This window comes from Choloepus didactylus, chromosome 17 (assembly GCF_015220235.1).
Source record: "Choloepus didactylus isolate mChoDid1 chromosome 17, mChoDid1.pri, whole genome shotgun sequence".
In the NCBI taxonomy this organism is placed as follows: Eukaryota; Metazoa; Chordata; class Mammalia; order Pilosa; family Megalonychidae; genus Choloepus; species Choloepus didactylus.
In genome coordinates, this window is record NC_051323.1 from 23376681 (window position 1) to 23393662 (window position 16982).

Sequence of the window (16982 nt, forward strand, 5' to 3'; positions counted from 1 at the left end):
CTGCCTGGGGAAGGGGTGCCTTTTTTCTTTTGTGCTGTTCCTCCAGTTAAGCCCTGTGTGGTCCTGCGCCTGCATCTGCCCACAGGGGGCCTTTTGCTCATTTACACAGTGTGCTCTCTGTAGGGTAACTGCAGCCCAGAAAAATGCCAGTTGCAGCAAAAACAGAACCCTGGGGAGGCTCCCCACTCCCAACTGCTGCTGTCTCAGTATCTTTCAAGCAATTAGGCCTCTGCTCTTTCACAACAAAATCATAGTGAATCTAAAAGCTTCCCAACTTTTTTTCTTTGGGCTTGAATGAAATGAACAAGATCAGCACTCATCTCAACTCTAAACCCAAAATATATAGATCCATCTCTTTAAGGACAACAAGCAAACTGAAAAATCAATATATGTGAAAAAATGTAATACTTCCAGAGGTGATAGGCATATAAAACTGGGTCCAGTAGGATGCAATCCTAAAGCATCAATTTTTTTCTCAGCACTCCCCACTATGAGAAACATGAAATATTGGGCAGATCCCACAGATTTCCCAATAACTCTAAGCTTAAAAAAAAAAAAAAAAAAAAGAAAAAGAAAGTCTAATAATCATATAATTGTAGTCTCACTCTAATTCAGTGTAACAAAAAGCATCCTAATCATTTTTTCAATTAACAGCTTTTCCTCTCCCCTAATTGGAAACCTGGAGTGGGAAGGGTGTCCGTAATTTGTGTCTTCATCCTGGTCTGGCTCCCTCTCCAACCCCTTTTGCTAGCTCTGGTTTTCAGATCTATCCAGGATATAAGGAGGAAGGCAGATATGGTGAATATATCATCAGACCTGTCCCTTGGGTAGAATCATCTGGGAAATCTATCTTAGTGCCAGTGAGGGGGGGGAGGGGTGCAGTCTATTAGGCAAGGTGCCTTATTCCTCTCCTTGAAACATTACTTAAACTTACTTAAACATTTCTGCCTTTTGTGAGAACCCAAGGAACACGAATGATGTCCTATGGTGCAGGCTCCTTTCAAATGGAATCATCGTGAGTAGCCCCACTCCTTCAGTTGCCCTGGGCCCTTAGCCTTCTAGGGTCAATCCTGGACACGGTCTTGCCTGGCTAGCACAGCTCCCAAACCGCACTGGTGCCCCTGCATGGCTGATGCACCATGGTCAGCTCCTTCTCTCCTGGGAAGTAAGTGCTTCCTCCATCAGAGACTGATAGTGACAATTCCCCCCATGTGGACAAGGTCTCCCCTCTGGCTGTTTGCTTACCACTCACCCTTCAGGCTCTGGGCTTCCAGCAGACAATCGCTCGGTTAGGGGTTCCTTTGTCCCTCTTGTTGGTTCTCTTGTATAAACCCACACCCAAGGGTCTCCAACTGGTCCCCAGAAACCACACCCTCAGGCCCCCCTGGGCAGTAAGAGTACAGCAGACCTTGCAGGCATCACCAGCTGTGGAGGCTGCATAGGCTGCAGAAGCAAATTGTCAGGAGGACCAACTAGGAAATCCCCCTGGTAACTGATGGGACTATGTCCATGATGCACATGAGTCACCTCCATCAGAATCTCCAAAATACTTAGGGGACTGGGAAAGGGAGCCAGAATTCTCATCACAGAAGGTATGGGCAGAAATCAAGAAATGCCGTGAGCAGCTATTGTTGGGATGCTAGATTTTCCCCTGCATCATGGTCACTAGATACCAAGGGTTTCTTCAACCTTCAACTTGTTCAGACAAGTTCTTTCTTAAAATGGGCTTCTGAGGATACAGCTGCTTGGAGTTCCAGTTGTCAACCATCCTTCTTAGATTTCCGGCCCACGTCCAGATGAGCTGAGTGACATGAAGTGTAGCTGAGGTCACTGAAGAGATTTTTACATAAGCTATTTTGAAAGTTCCTGACATCGTCAGCCCAGAGCTTTTCTTCCTAAGTCAGCACAACCTCTTCTCGGCAGCAGGGGCAGTCGCAGCTGATCGCACCTCACTGCGTAGGGCACAGAGCTGGCTGTGGCACCAGGAGTGTGGCAAGATCTCACGCCCTCTACCAGCTGCCATCCCATAAAAGGGACCTGTTTCCCAAAGGTATTTAAACCAAACAAAATATCGGATCATGATTTGGTTCTGAAAATTTTTGACATTCTAAAGTTTAGAAATAATATGTGTATATTTCATTCTGATTCACACTAACTTGCCAGTTCTTTAAAAGAAACTTTAGTCCCATTGATAGCAAAAAAATAAATAAATAAATAAGTTAATATTTAATTTTATTTAAATATTTATTAAATAATTTTGGGAAGGGAGACTGGACTAGATAACATCTAATTTCCTTTCCAACACCTAGATTCTATACTTCTATGAAGTAAATAATTCTGTATGTTTGTTTTTGGATAGCTTGATCTTTTTCAGGCCTCTAGTTTCTAGAATATTAAAAGTAACAAACAAAAATAATTCACCTCATCAATGCTTCTAAAGCCTGTGTTAATCTTCCAAATGCTATCGACCCTTTAAAAAATGGCATGCTTCTTAAAATCTTGATCAACATGAATTTACAATAATAATAAGAGCTAGTATTTATTGAATGCAATCTACATGTGATATTGTGCTAAATCCTTCACTTATTTTCTATTTCATTTAATCCTTCCAATTTAGCGAGCAGCTGTTATTATACCTGTTTTACAGATGAGGCAATAAGCACAGAGAAGTTAAATGACATGCCCACATCAGCTCAGCTCGTAGGCTCACAGCTGGGATTTGACCCAATGCTGCTTCGCTCCAGAGTCTGCAGCCCTGCACTTTCCCTGGCAATCACCTCCAGGCTGTGCTGCCCAGCAGCCAAGAGAAATCCATTGATCATTAAATTCACATCAGCCCAGAAAAAGACCTGACCATTTCCACAGGATAAACAAAGACTTCTTGCCACTTAATTCTTTAAGAAAAAAAAATCCTTACAATAAATGCAGCCTTAAGTTTTATTCAGCAGTTTCTTAAAATCGCTCAATAAATCTGAGAATAAAGAAGTGAAAGCTCAAACTGAAAAGTTCCCTTTTTCTGTCTGGTGAGTGCTAAAACAATAGGAATCACATATGAAATGCTCGAATTATCTTTCTTAATCCAGGAATCAATCTTGGAATGAATGTATATGTATATATCGGATGAATATCCTTTAAACAATCCTCCATGTATATCATTTTTCATCACAGTATGTAAGACAAAACTTGAGCAGCAAAAAGTTTGAGGTTATAATCTTTGCCAAAGGCCAAAAGTATGGGTGGCCAATTAAGAAAGATATATATGCTTTGAAATATAATCAAGGTATTATTCAATAAATGGTGGTGATGTACTGGAGAACCATATGGAAAAACTGGTAAATTTAGATTCTGTGTCTCACTCCTTAAATCCAAATAAATTTCAGATGGATCAAAATGTAAATACATAAATACTAAAAACAATATCAGGGAAGTTCTAGCAAAAAACATGAGCTAAAATTATTTTTATAACCCCAGCATGGGGAGACCTTTTTAAATCTGACCTGAAATCCAGATGCCATGAGAGATATAAATTAAATTACATAAAATAAAAAATTATGTATAAGAAAAATGCCACAAGGCAAACCAAAAGACAAATGTCAAACTGGAAGAAAAACTGTCATCACATGTCACAGACAAAAAGTTAATTTCCTAATATACTAAGAATTCATACAAAGGAATGTTATAAAGACAATTCATAGAATCTGTGCAGAGGACCTGATTACACAGTTCAAAGAAAAGGGGCACTCAAATGACTATTAAACTTATGAAAAACAATAATAATAAAAGAATGAATGCTAGAGGAACAATGAGATACTATTCTTTACTTATCAGATGGCTCAGATTCAAAACTTATTGCACCCTGTGTTGATGAAGGTGTAGCGAAGCAATCACTTTGCTGGTGAGAATGTAAAGTAGAACAAACTCTACGGAAGGAAATTTGGCAAACTCGTCAAAATTACAAATGCCGATATTCTTTGATCCAGCAAAAGTACTTCTAAATAATTATCCTATGGGTAGACTTACCTGTGTGCCTATGACAAATGTACAAAGACTCCCCTCACTATCTGGTAGAAAGTAGCATCTTCCATTATCCTCTATTTCTTTCTACTATATTGGTTGTCATAACATTTATCAATACTGTCCTTACGATATATACATATTTGTTTTGTCTGTCTCCCCCTCTGGGGTGTGCATATGAGTAAAGGGTGAGCAGTAGATCTACTTTAGGAAGATGATCCCAGGTTTGTGTTCTCCCAGCACCGTTTCCTTGTGTAAATGTGGAATATTGCTACCAGTAGCCTTATCTGTCCCGTTTACTAGAAGAGCAGTGAATTGACACACAAGCTTGGGCCCATGTAACAAGAATCACATAGAAAGACAGGTGGAGAATGGAGGCAAGTATATTCTCTGTTCAAAAGTGAGTCACATATATCTTGACCTTATTCATGAAAACAGTGTTTGCATTCCCCGTATGTAGTTGCTGGACCTGATGATGAGACCAAAGATGATTTGCCCACTGTTTTCCCTGACCTGTTCCACTTATAATGTAAATTGTGTGCTATCCTCAGGTCCATTGAGTCTTACTAATTTTATTGCCAGTCGGAACCTGGAGCCAATGGTGGTGGTGGGACAATGTAGTTGTGAAGGCATATTGCATTCCCAGCATCTATAACAAAAGCCAGCACATATTAGGACCTCTATGAATAATATTTAAATGATGAATGAATGGATGGATGAATATATTGCTAAGCGAAAAAGAGCAAGGTGTAGAAAGGTTATCTTTTGTGTAAAAAAGATAATATTGCTTCCATTTGCACAGGCGAACTCTGGCGGAATGCACAAGTAATTCACACCTCAGTAGATGAGTATAGCACTTCTGTACTCAGTGGTCACAGGAGTTTTTTAAAGCCAGGACAAAGATTTTTCTTAGAAAACAGTTGGTGTGCTCTATCATATGTAAATATATAAATATATAAATGGCCAATCAAGATTGTATATTGCAGTGGCAATAATCATTTTGAACTGGAAAATTATCAAAGCAGACATCACCAGGATGCAGCTATTATCTGCTTCCAGAAATACATCATTCTAGATTTTAGGTGTCCTGAGAGTCACACACACACACACACACACACACACACACACACACACACACACAATCCCTGAACTGGGGCAGGAGCAGATAGGGGTATAAAGTGGACAGACAGGAAGGCCAAATATTAAACAATGTAAGTTCAATGATTCCACCAGGGTAGGTAGGTTGAAAAATAAAAGTAACTAATCATATTGATCTTTCATAAGAAATTGCTGAATATCAATCAGTTGGCTTTGGGGGGAGGAATGCTGATAAATATTTTGGGTTTTAAAGAGCCTATATTAGGTTTTCCTGATCTTAGATAGCAAACACTCCTATTTCATAAATACTATAAAACATCAGAGTAGAGAAAAATACATTTTTCTGTTCCCTACATAGCAAATGGGATGGATAGCAAGAAGCTTATGGATCATCCAAGAGTTGTTAAAAATCACTAAGAAATAAACTTGAAAGATGGGGATACAGCATTGCCTGACGTTATACCACTCAGAGTCATCACGTCATCTAATAGGAGGTCATTCCAGCTAAATTATTCTCCTGATGCCAGTTCTATATCAGGACAATCTTTGTCTACATATATAATAGACTACATTTGTCTACGTATTTCTCTGACCTCCTGGAGTTTCACCCCACGCATGCACGGATCAGTATTCAGCCAAAGATTCTAGAGATCACGCTGCAGATATCCAGATGTTCTGCATTCTCTCTCTCTCTCTCTCTCTCTCTCTCTCTCTCTCTCTCTCTCTCATATTCAGCCCTGCAAATTCTAGCCACGTTGGTCTCTTCTAATTCTGATCTCTGCCACGTCAATTCAGTGAGTCTGCCTGGCTCTGTCTCAGTTCTGCTTCCCTGCACCAGGGCTGGAAACTATCTTCAGGATTAGTAAGATGGCAAAACCAGAGGGTTCCCCTTGTTGGTTTCCCTTCTCTCAGATTTCACAGTCCTCCCCTGCCTTTTTCCCATTGTCTGAAAACAGTTGTTAGAAATATTTTGTCTGATTTTTCTGGTGGTTTTACTATAGGAAGAAAATTGTTGTAGCAGTTAAACCTTTATGAGCAGAAGCACAAGTCAATAATTTTATTCTTTATACCTTCTCCAAAAGCCATTGAAAGTATCTCCAAGGTCCATTTAAATAGCACTGTGGGCATGTTAAAACACACACAAGAATTCTTAGCTTTTAGAGGTTTTGTTGAAATATTTATGGGCTAAATGATATAATATCTGAAATTTGCTTCAAAAATGTGGGTGAAGGTGAAATTACATGGTTATACATTGCCCATGAATTTATAGTTATTGAAACTGGGTATGAGTACTGACTGATGTTTGAAATTTTCCACAATAAAAACATTTCTTGAATCAAAAATCAGTATGGGAACCCCTACGTTTAATACCCACTGAGCAGCTTCTACTTAGTAAGAATGAACAATCAAAAAGCAGGTTTTTGATGGTAGAAAGGGGTAGCACATGAGGGCATGCAGTGTCAAAACAAAACTGAAGAAAAGAGAAACTGAAAAGCTAACGGCAATCTTTAACTGCTGTGTCCTATTGGTTCAGATGTCCGGCCCCACGAGTCACCAATATCCAGGACCCGGCACCAAGCGGTGTTGCCAGTAGGTTCTCCCCTCGCTGTGGGGCTGGAGCTTGCAGAGACTCTACTCAGACCACGTGGCCGCGGGTGCTGTGGCTGCCGGGTTCTTATTTTTAGAGAGTGAGGTTTCACAAAGCGCACAACCAATCTGTCCTGTCCCAAACGCCATCGAAAGGAACGTGGATCACCATGGTAACAGCAACGGCAGGCAGTGGGGGAGGGCTACAAAAAAAGTACCAAAAAGCAGGTGAAAAAAAGTCAGAGAAAGAATCCCGTCTATGCCCCAGGATCTAGTGAGAATGCAAATTCTGTCTCGTCTCAACCTCCAGGCCTTTTATGTAACTCTGTTTAAAAGCGCCTACTCTGTGCGTCCTAGAAAGGTATCATTACCTCCATTTCTACAAGGGAAAATTGAGGTTCAGGGATGTTCAGAAACCTGTCAGGATATAGAAAACCAAGGTCCATGTTCTCCCCTCTCTGACCCTGCAACATTTAGCACTTGCAGATGTTCATTCAGAAACTGATGATGTCGACTGATGTCATCACTTATGAAATAAACAAAGTGCACAATTTAGTAAAGGTAAAGTAAACAAAAACATCATTTTTAAACATTTAAAGATCCAGAGTGTTCTGAATACTCATATTTAGTGCCCTTCCTCTCTCAAACTTCCACCAAATAGGAACATAATATTAGAATTTAATACTGTGGATGGTGGTTGATGGTAGCACAAAATTGTGAACATAATTAACAGCACTGAATTGTATATTTGAATGTTGCTAAAAGGGGAAATTTTACATTGTACATATGTTACCAGCATAAAAATTTTAAAAACAAACAGGATTGTACAGCACAAACAGTGAACCCTAGTGTACTGGTTTGCTAATGCTGCCTTTATGCAAAGTACCAGAAATGGATTTGCTTTTATAAAGGGGGTTATTTGGCTATAAATTTACAGTTCTATGGCCATAAAAGTGTCAAACTAAGGCATCAACAAGAGGACACCGTCACTGAAGAATGGCCAATGGCATCTGGAACACCTCTGTCAGCTGGGAAGGCAAGTGGCTGGTGTCTGCTGGTCCTGAGTTGTGTTTCAGTTCCTCTCTCAGCAGCTATGTGTCCTTAGCTTAGCATCTCCAAATGTCCTTCTGTCCACAACTCCAAGCATCACTGAGCATCTCTGTCAGCTCCCAAGCATCTCTCCAAAAGTCTCTCTCGACTGTTCTCCACTCCTTCTGTCTGTGAGCTCACTTATAGGACTCCAGTGATTTAAGACCCACCCTGAGTGGGCAGGGTCCATATCTCAATGGAAATAATTTAATCAAAGGTCTTGCCCACAGTTGATTGAGTCACATCTCCATGGAAACATTCAATCAAAAGATTAATGTCTGCCCTCATAAGATTGCATTAAAGAACATGGCTTTTGGGGAACATAATATATTCAAACTGGTACATTGCACCCCCTGGACCACAAAAGGACATGTTCTTTCCAAATAAAAAACAGAAGATAGAAAAGGCAAGGAAATGGATTTTCCCCTAGAGCTTCCATAAGGAATGCAGCCCTGCCAACACCTTGGTTTTAGAACTTCTGACTTCCAGACTGTAAGATAATAAATTTGTGTTGTTTTAAGCTAACTTTGTGGTAATTGGTTACAGCAGCAGTAAGAAACTAATATACACATCAACAAAGAAGATATACATATGGCAAATAAGCACATGAAAAGATGCTCAACATCAATAGTCATCAGAGAAACGCAAATTAAACCCATAGTGTGATGCCACTTTACACCTACCAGAACAGCTAAAATTTTAAAATGGCCAATGACATGCTGGCATGAATGGGAAGCAACTGGAACACTTATTTTGCTGGTGGAAATGTAAAATGGTACAGCCATTTTAGAAGACAGTTTGCCATTTTCTTATAAAGTGAAATACATACTTACCATGTCACCCAGTAATCCCACATCTATGTTTTTACTTAAGGAAAATGGAAAGTAAACGTCACATAAAAACTTATATGTGAATGTTTACAGCGCCTTTATTTGTTATTTGTCCCAAATCTGGGAAGAATCCAAATCTCTTTGAACTGGTGAATGAGTAAACAAACTGTGCTATATCCATACAATGGAAAGCTACTCAGCAATAAAAAAGAATTAGCTTGTTGATAGTCACATGAACATGGATGAATCTCAACTGTATTATGTTAGCTGAAGAAAGTAAGCCTCAAAAGGCTACATATTGGCCTCTCTCTCTCAGCCAACCTTGCAGGTAATCTCCTCTCCATGTAAGACATGACTCCCAGGGTGTAAATCTCCCTGGCAATGTGGGGCATGACTCCCAGGGATGAGATTGAGAAAGGCTTCTTGGACCAAAAGGTGGAAGAGAGATGAAGCAAAATAAAGTTTCAGTGGCTGAGAGATTTCAAATAGAGTTGAGAGGTCATTCTGGAGGTTATTCTTATGCATTTTATAGAGATCCCTTTTTAGTGTATTAGAATAGCTGAAGGAAATACCTGAAAATGTTGAATTGCAATCCAGTAGACTTGATTCTTGAAGGTGATTGTATAACTATATAGCTTTTATGGCATAACTGTGTAATTGTGAAAACCTTGTGGTTGGACAGATGAGTAAGAAAATAAAGACAAAATATAAATAAGTACTAGGGGAGGATAAGGAGTATGGGATGTTTTGGGTGTTCTTTTTTATTTATTTCTTTTTTTTTTTCCTGTAAAGGAAATGTTCAAAAATTGATTATGGTGTTGAATGCACAACTATATGATGATACCATTAACCAATGATTGTACACTTTGGGTGATCATCTGGTATGTCAATATAACTCAATAAAATTGCATTAGAAACAATTGAAAGAAAAAAATTCAAAACAACAAAAAAGACTACATATTGCATGCTTCCATTTATGTAACATTCCAGACAAAGCAAAACCATAGAGACAGTAAAAAGGTCAGTGTTTATCCAGTTTGGAAATGGGGGAAGAGGCCAGCTACAAAGCATGAGGGTATCTGGGAGGATAATAGAACTGTATCACAGTTGTGATAGCTACACAATTGTATATGTTTGCCAAAACTCACAGGATTGGGTGTTCTACTGTATATAAACTTTCTGTATTTTACCAGTATAAAATATACCTCATTTTTTAAACATGCTTAAAAATGAGATAAAAATCAATTCCAAATGGAGTGTAGATTTAAATATGGAAAGAAACACCAAGAAGCTTTGAGAAGTAAACATGGAAAAATATACTTAAGAATGTAGGGTAGGCAAAGAGCAGCATAAAATAAAAGATGATGAAATTAAATTACATCAACATTCTGGAATTTTTGCTCATCAAAATGCATCATTAAGGCAGTGAAAATGCAAGCTACAGTGTGGGAAGAGCTATTTGCAATAAAATTAGCCAACAAAGGAATCATATCCAGAATAAGTAAGGAATGCTTACAGATCAATAAGAAAAACATAGATGATCAAATTTTCAAAATAGAAAAAAGACGCTCACAGGTACTTCACAAAAGAAGATATCCTAAAGGCCCATTAAAACTATGAGAAAGTGCTCACTCTCCTTAGTCATTATGGAAATGCAATTTAAAACCATGACATAAATTAAAACCTCTTTGAGATAAAACTAATCACCCACCAGAGTGACTAACATTTAAAAGATTAGTGATCTTAAATATTGGCTAGAATGTGGAGAAAATGGAACTCTTGTACACTGCTGGAAGGAATGTAAATTAGCAAAGCCATTTTGGAAAGATGTTTGGCAAAATTTACTGAAGTTGAACTTCCGCAAATGTGCCCACATATTCACCGAAAGACAGATATAAAGAGTTCATAAATGCAAACACTGCCCTCGCCCCTAGTGGGATCAGACACCCAAGGGAGTGAATCTCCCTGGCAACGTGGAATATGACTCCCGGGGAGGAATCTAGACCCGGCATCATGGGATGGAGAACATCTTCTTGACAAAAAGGGGGAAAGGAAAGGAAATGAAATGAGCTTCAGTGGCAGAGAGATTCCAAAAGGAGCCGAGAGGTCACTCTGGTGGGCACTCTTACGCACAATATAGACAACGCTTTTTAGGTTCTAATGAATTGGGGTAGCTGGCGGTAGATACCTGAAACTATCAAACCACAACCCAGAACCCATGAATCTTGAAGACGGTTGTATAAAAATGTAGCTTATGAGGGGTGATAATGGGATTGGGAAAGCCATAGGGACCACACTCCCGTTTGTCTAGTTTATGGATGGATGAGTAAAAAATTGGAGGAAGGAAACAAACAAACAGACAGACAAAGGCACCCCGTGTTCTTTTTTACTTTAATTGCTCTTTTGCACATTAATTATTATTCTTGTTATTTTTGTGTGTGTGCTAATGAAGGTGTCAGGGATTGATTTAGGTGATGAATGCACAACTATGTAATGGTACTGTGAACAATCGAATGTATGATTTGTTTTGTATGACTGTGTGGTATGTGAATATATCTCAATAAAATGAATATTAAAAAAAAATAGCACTAGAAGGGATATGGTGATCATCTAGTCCTATGACTCCCAAACTTGGTTGATCTTGAATTACCTGGAAGCTTTTTAAAAATAAAAAAATTTCAGAGTCACATCTCCAGTGATTCCGATTTAGCAGGTTGGACAGGAGGAGGTGTGGTGGGGAGGACTGGGAATTTATAATTTTAAGTAAGCTTCCCAAGTGACTCAGATGATCAGCCAGTTTTAAACTATACTCACGTGTACTCACTAACCCAAGTCTGTTTTACAAATGAGGCAACTAATGCCCAGAAAAGTTGTGGCTTTCCCAGAGTCACACAGCTAAAGCCAGAACTAGAACTCGTCTCCTAATTCCCATTCCAATGCCTTTTCACTCTCCCTTGAAGCAACAGTTGCAAAAACCAAAGACTTTTTTCTCTGAACTGAAATCACTTAAGTTCTCTAAACTTTAGTTACCTCATCTGAAAAAAAAAGAATTCATAACTCCGTTATTTTTACGAGTCAAAAAATGAAAAAAAGTCCAATTCCTATCAACAATAAAAAGAATAAATAAATTGTGGGATTTTTATTCAAATGAAGAAATATATAGCATAAGCATGAACAGACAACTGCTAAACACAGCGACATGGATGAATCTCACAAATATGTTGATCAAAAGAAGCAATATAAAATAATTTGTAAGATATGATTCCTTTTATATGAAGTTGAAAAACAGGCAAAAACTATTCCATGATGTTAGAAATCAGGTTGGTGTTTACCTCTGGGAAGGAAGAAGTGGGTAATGATTAGGAACGGGCACTAGAGGGGCTTCTGGGATGCTGATAATATTTTATTTCTTGATATTGGTGGTAGTTATATTGTGATCATTCATCAACTGTTACACTTAGATTTATGCACCCTTCTGTATTCATTTGATGCTTTCATTTAAAAGCTAAATATGTAAGAGAATAGTTAAGGATGCAGAAATATTGAGAAATATTAAGTTTTTAAAGAGTGTTTTATATACAGTGTGGTGTTACCAGAGATATTTGTTGCTTTGGACTTCCGTCATTTCTATCTCATTTTTATGGTCAAAGAACTGCCCCCTTTCCACCTCCCATGTACACACACACTCCTTTGGTCTAGGTGTTTGCTTCTAACACAATCCATACAGTCTTAGTGGAATTGCCTAATACAGCATCCATGTTGGCCAATAATCTCCTTTCCTGGGATTCTGGAACTTGAATGTAACCATTCAGGGGCAACATTTGCCTGAAGACGATTCAGTGGATGGCAGGCTCTAGGGAGACTGTCTGTGAATTCCACTGCAGAAGACTGAGGGTTGCCAAGATTCCTGTGCATTCTGAGGCCTGGGTATTCTACTTGAATTATGTGAGCTCCTCAGAATCCTTCTAATAACTACATTTTTAATGCTTCAGTCAGAGTCAGTTTTCCTTCCTGACAACCAAATAACAATATCAGAGTTGGGTGGTGGGGATGGGCTATAATCAGCATATACGCCAAGATTTTAAAAGTAGCAATTGTCTTTTTTTTCATTTTTCTTGTCTATATTTCCTACAGTGAATAACAGATATGTATTACTATTATAAGACGAAACAATAATAAAGATATTTTTATAAGAGGCTCAGAGACAAAGATGGAAGCAGTCATCTGGGATGTGATGGTTTCCAAAACTGAGACCTTAGATCTGACTCTTCTAGGAGTTACTACAAATAACATATGTCCACACAAAAACTTGTACATGAATGTTTATGGCCACATTGCTCATAACAGACAAAAGGTGGAAACAACCCAAATGTCCTTCAAAAAACGAATGGATAAATATAATGTGGTGTACACAAACAATGGAATATCATTCAGCCCTAGAAAGGAATGAAGTTTCCATATATGCCACAACATAGATGAACGCTGAAAACATTGTTCTGAATGAAAAAGCCAGACACTAAAGACCAGATATCACATGATTCCCTTCATATGAAAAGTCCAGAATAGGGAAATGTGTACATACAGAAAGTAGATTAGTGGTTGCTCAGGGTTGGAAGAGGGGGTGGGGATAGGAGATAGGTGAATGATAGCTAAAGAATGCGGGGTTTGTTTTCAAGGTGATAAAAAGTTGTAAAATCCACTGTGGTGACGGTTGCACATATCTGTTTATATACTAAAAACCATCAAATTGTATACTTTCTGTACATGTTTTTGTGAATTTTTGTGCATTTGGTGAATTGTATGGTACGTCTCAATAAAACTGTTTCAAAATAAATATAAATAATAATGTGAATTTGGATCTGCTTCAAAAGAGCAAGGAAATTCTGCATATGGCTTCCAGGTTGGTGAGGAAGAGCTGAGGTTTACTACCTACACTGGGTAACATCTGCAGAATGAAACTTAACTTGATATTATTATTTTGAACTCTTGTAGAAATGTTCTCACTATGTTAAGATTTAATGTTAGGATCTTAGTTTTTCATGCACCCTAGTATAAAAAATCCATTTGAAGAACATTCTGTTTTGTTTTTGCAAAATCACATTTCAAGCTAATATCCACTGAGTTACTCAATGTACTTCATTCAAAAACCCACACACATGCAAAATTTCTCCTTAAATCCAGTTCCAGGAAAAAACTTGCTTCCTTAGAAAAATACGTTTGCTTCATTTTATCAGACTTAATAACCCATATGCTTTCTGTCTCAACCTTTTTCTTTAACTCCCAGAAAAATCAGATCTAAACTAAGGGCCCAATTGTGGTAAATGACACATCCAAGGTGCCTGCTTCCATCCCTCTCTCTGATCCTATTTGTGAAAATAGTTTTATTGCCCTTCCCATTTCACATTCTAAAAGTAATACATACTCATTATTCATTGTGAGAAATAGGGACAAGAAAAATGAAAACAAATGTCACTGTTAAAATTTGGGTGCATATTCTCTGCCACACACACACACCCTGACACCATTATTACTATAGTCATCTGGTTGCCAGGAAAGAAAGTTGACTCTGACTCTGGCTTACTTAAGCAATAAAAAGTATTTATTTGAAGGACACTGGGTGGCTTTCATAACTGAAATACAACGGCCATGCCTCAGAATGCACAGGAACCTTGGTAGCCCTCAGTCCCGATGACGACATTCACAAGCAACCGCCCTAGACCCTGCCATCGGCTGACTCATCTCCAAACTGCTTTTTGTCCTTCGTGACAGCCAACACGTAGCACTGTATTCAGCAACCCCACCAAGACCACATGGAACGGGCCGGGCCAGACACCCAGGGCAAACAAGTAGGGGGATGGTTCTGTTACTATGAAAGCGGGGTGAACAAAAGGGCGTGTTTCAAGTCACTGAGCTGGAAAACATCGTGTGGCCTTTGCCTTGCTTTTCTCCCTCCTGTGTGGTCACGACCATGTGTTCGTGGATTTATGCTGTCCCCACACCTACCTCCATTGCTGCAAGAAAGACACCCTGGCCTGGGAGACAAGGGGTTCACGTTCCTTGAGGCTTTCCTGAGTGGGCGTGGTTACCGGGGATTGCGGCTGTCTGCTGCCGCTATTGTCCTTTCCGGCGTGCCCCTCCCACGGAGGGAGGAGAGGGACTCCAGACTGGGCTGGAGGCTGCTACTGCTGAGCACATTACACACAATTAGGACAAAGTAAAGGTGGGTTCTGTGTGTTTTTCCCAATTAACAGTAGATGGTGTGATTCGGTTCTATACCCTCAACCAGTAATATTTAACAGAAAATATCCTCAGTTATGTATCTAATGCAGTATTTCTCAAAATGTATTTATGGAACACAAGTGCCCTCGGTGACATTAACAGTAGTTCTAAGAAAAGGGTTCTGACAGTCAAAAGACATTTGGGAAATGTTACATACTATATTATATTTTTGGAAATGCAAAATGCACTGTACCAAACTAAAGGTTCTAGGAAGTTCTACTATTTGTGTGTGTGTGTGTGTGTTTAAATTATGAAATTCCCAAAGTTATGTGACCACAGATGACTTTTCATGGTACACCTAATAATTTTGTTAAATTGATGTTCTGTTTAAACAGGGTTTATGAGACATTGGTTTAATATTTTAAGGTAATATTACAAATTTTTGCCTTATTAATAAAGTTATCCACTTACCTGATACATATGTTTTAGCAAAAGACTTGACACAGGATTGATAATATTAAATAGTAAGTGATATTCACTTTTTTCTTCAGCACATGCTCAGAAATAATGCAGATAACAGTTATAAACTATTAACAGCATATAGTTAATGTTCAAAACACTATTTTTATTTCCTCAACATTTTCATTAAAATAGAGTCCAGCTCACTCTGCTCATGTAACAATGTACAGAAGGCATCATGGAATTTTAAAAATATTCATGCTGACTAAACAACCTATAAAGTAAGAAATCATTTTTCTCTTATAAGCTATTCAAAGCTTAAAAAGAATAACAGTTCTCAGTGTTGTGAAAGTGTGGAATTGTTGTGACAACGTTTATAGGAACCAGAATTGGTACAACTTTTGTGGTGGGGCAGTTAGACATAAAAGAAAGAGACCTCAAACTAATTTTATCTAAATCTCAAAAGGCAAGTACCTCAGTGAATATTTGTTTGTGATATACACACACACATTCACACACACATGAATGTACATCCATATACCTACATGAAAAGATGGAAGGATATATCCTAAAGTAATAGTGAATATCCACAGGGTAGGTAGAACTATGGATAGTTTTTCTTTGTTTTCCATGCCATTATATTATTATTTTTCTGTAATTAATATATATATGTTAGTTAAGACAAAAGTTATTTAATATTTATATAAAATAGATGTCAATTTAAAGATTATGGTGCTCACCAAATGAAGAGAATCTGTTATAAATACAGAAAGTGTTTGGTATCTATAAAGATAAAACACATTGTTCAATATCTGAATTGGATATATACTAAATGAATGAAGCCGTATCAGAGAGCCTCCAAGTTTCAACATAATATTACTATTTCCTTAGACAAACATAAACTCTAAGACATATTCTATTATCAATAAAAAAATCTTCATATTCTCTTACCATTATAAGAAACAAGGACATTACTTTTAAATCAGGGGTTGGCAAACTTTATGTAAAGGAGCAAATAGTAAATATTTTATAATTTGCAGGCTAAACAGTCTCTGTTGTAACTACTCAATTCTGTTAATTTATATGAAAGCAGCCATAGATGACACCTAGAGTCATGTCTAAAGCTGCGTTCCAAGAAAACATTATTTGTGGCATTGAAATTTGAATTTCACATAATTTCCATGTCATGAAATATAATCATTATTTTTATTTTTTCAACCATTTTAAAATGTAAAAGTCATCTTAGCTCACAGGCTGTACAGAAACAGACAGAGAATCACATTTGACCAGAGGGATATTGTTTGCTTTGACCCCTGTTTTCATATGTGTAGTGCAGTGTTCATGAAAAACGCCCTATGCTCAAGCAAAAATCAGCTCATGTTTTTGGAGTTCCTTATTAGGGAGAGTTCAGATTTGACCTGATATTTCCTAGGAAGACGATCCTAATAAATGCTTTTGTACCTATGGTACCCAGCCTCCAAGTTGCCTTCTGATATTCCCACCCTTGTGTGATGCCCTCCCACATTGTACTAGCTTTGGTCTGCGGGACCAAGAGCACACAGCAGAAGGTGTGCCACTTCTGAGATGACATTATAAAGACTATGATTTCTGGCTTGGGTGCATGTTCTTTCTCTCTCTCTTGGGTCTCTGCCATGTTGTGTAGTGAGGCCCACATGGCAAGGAACT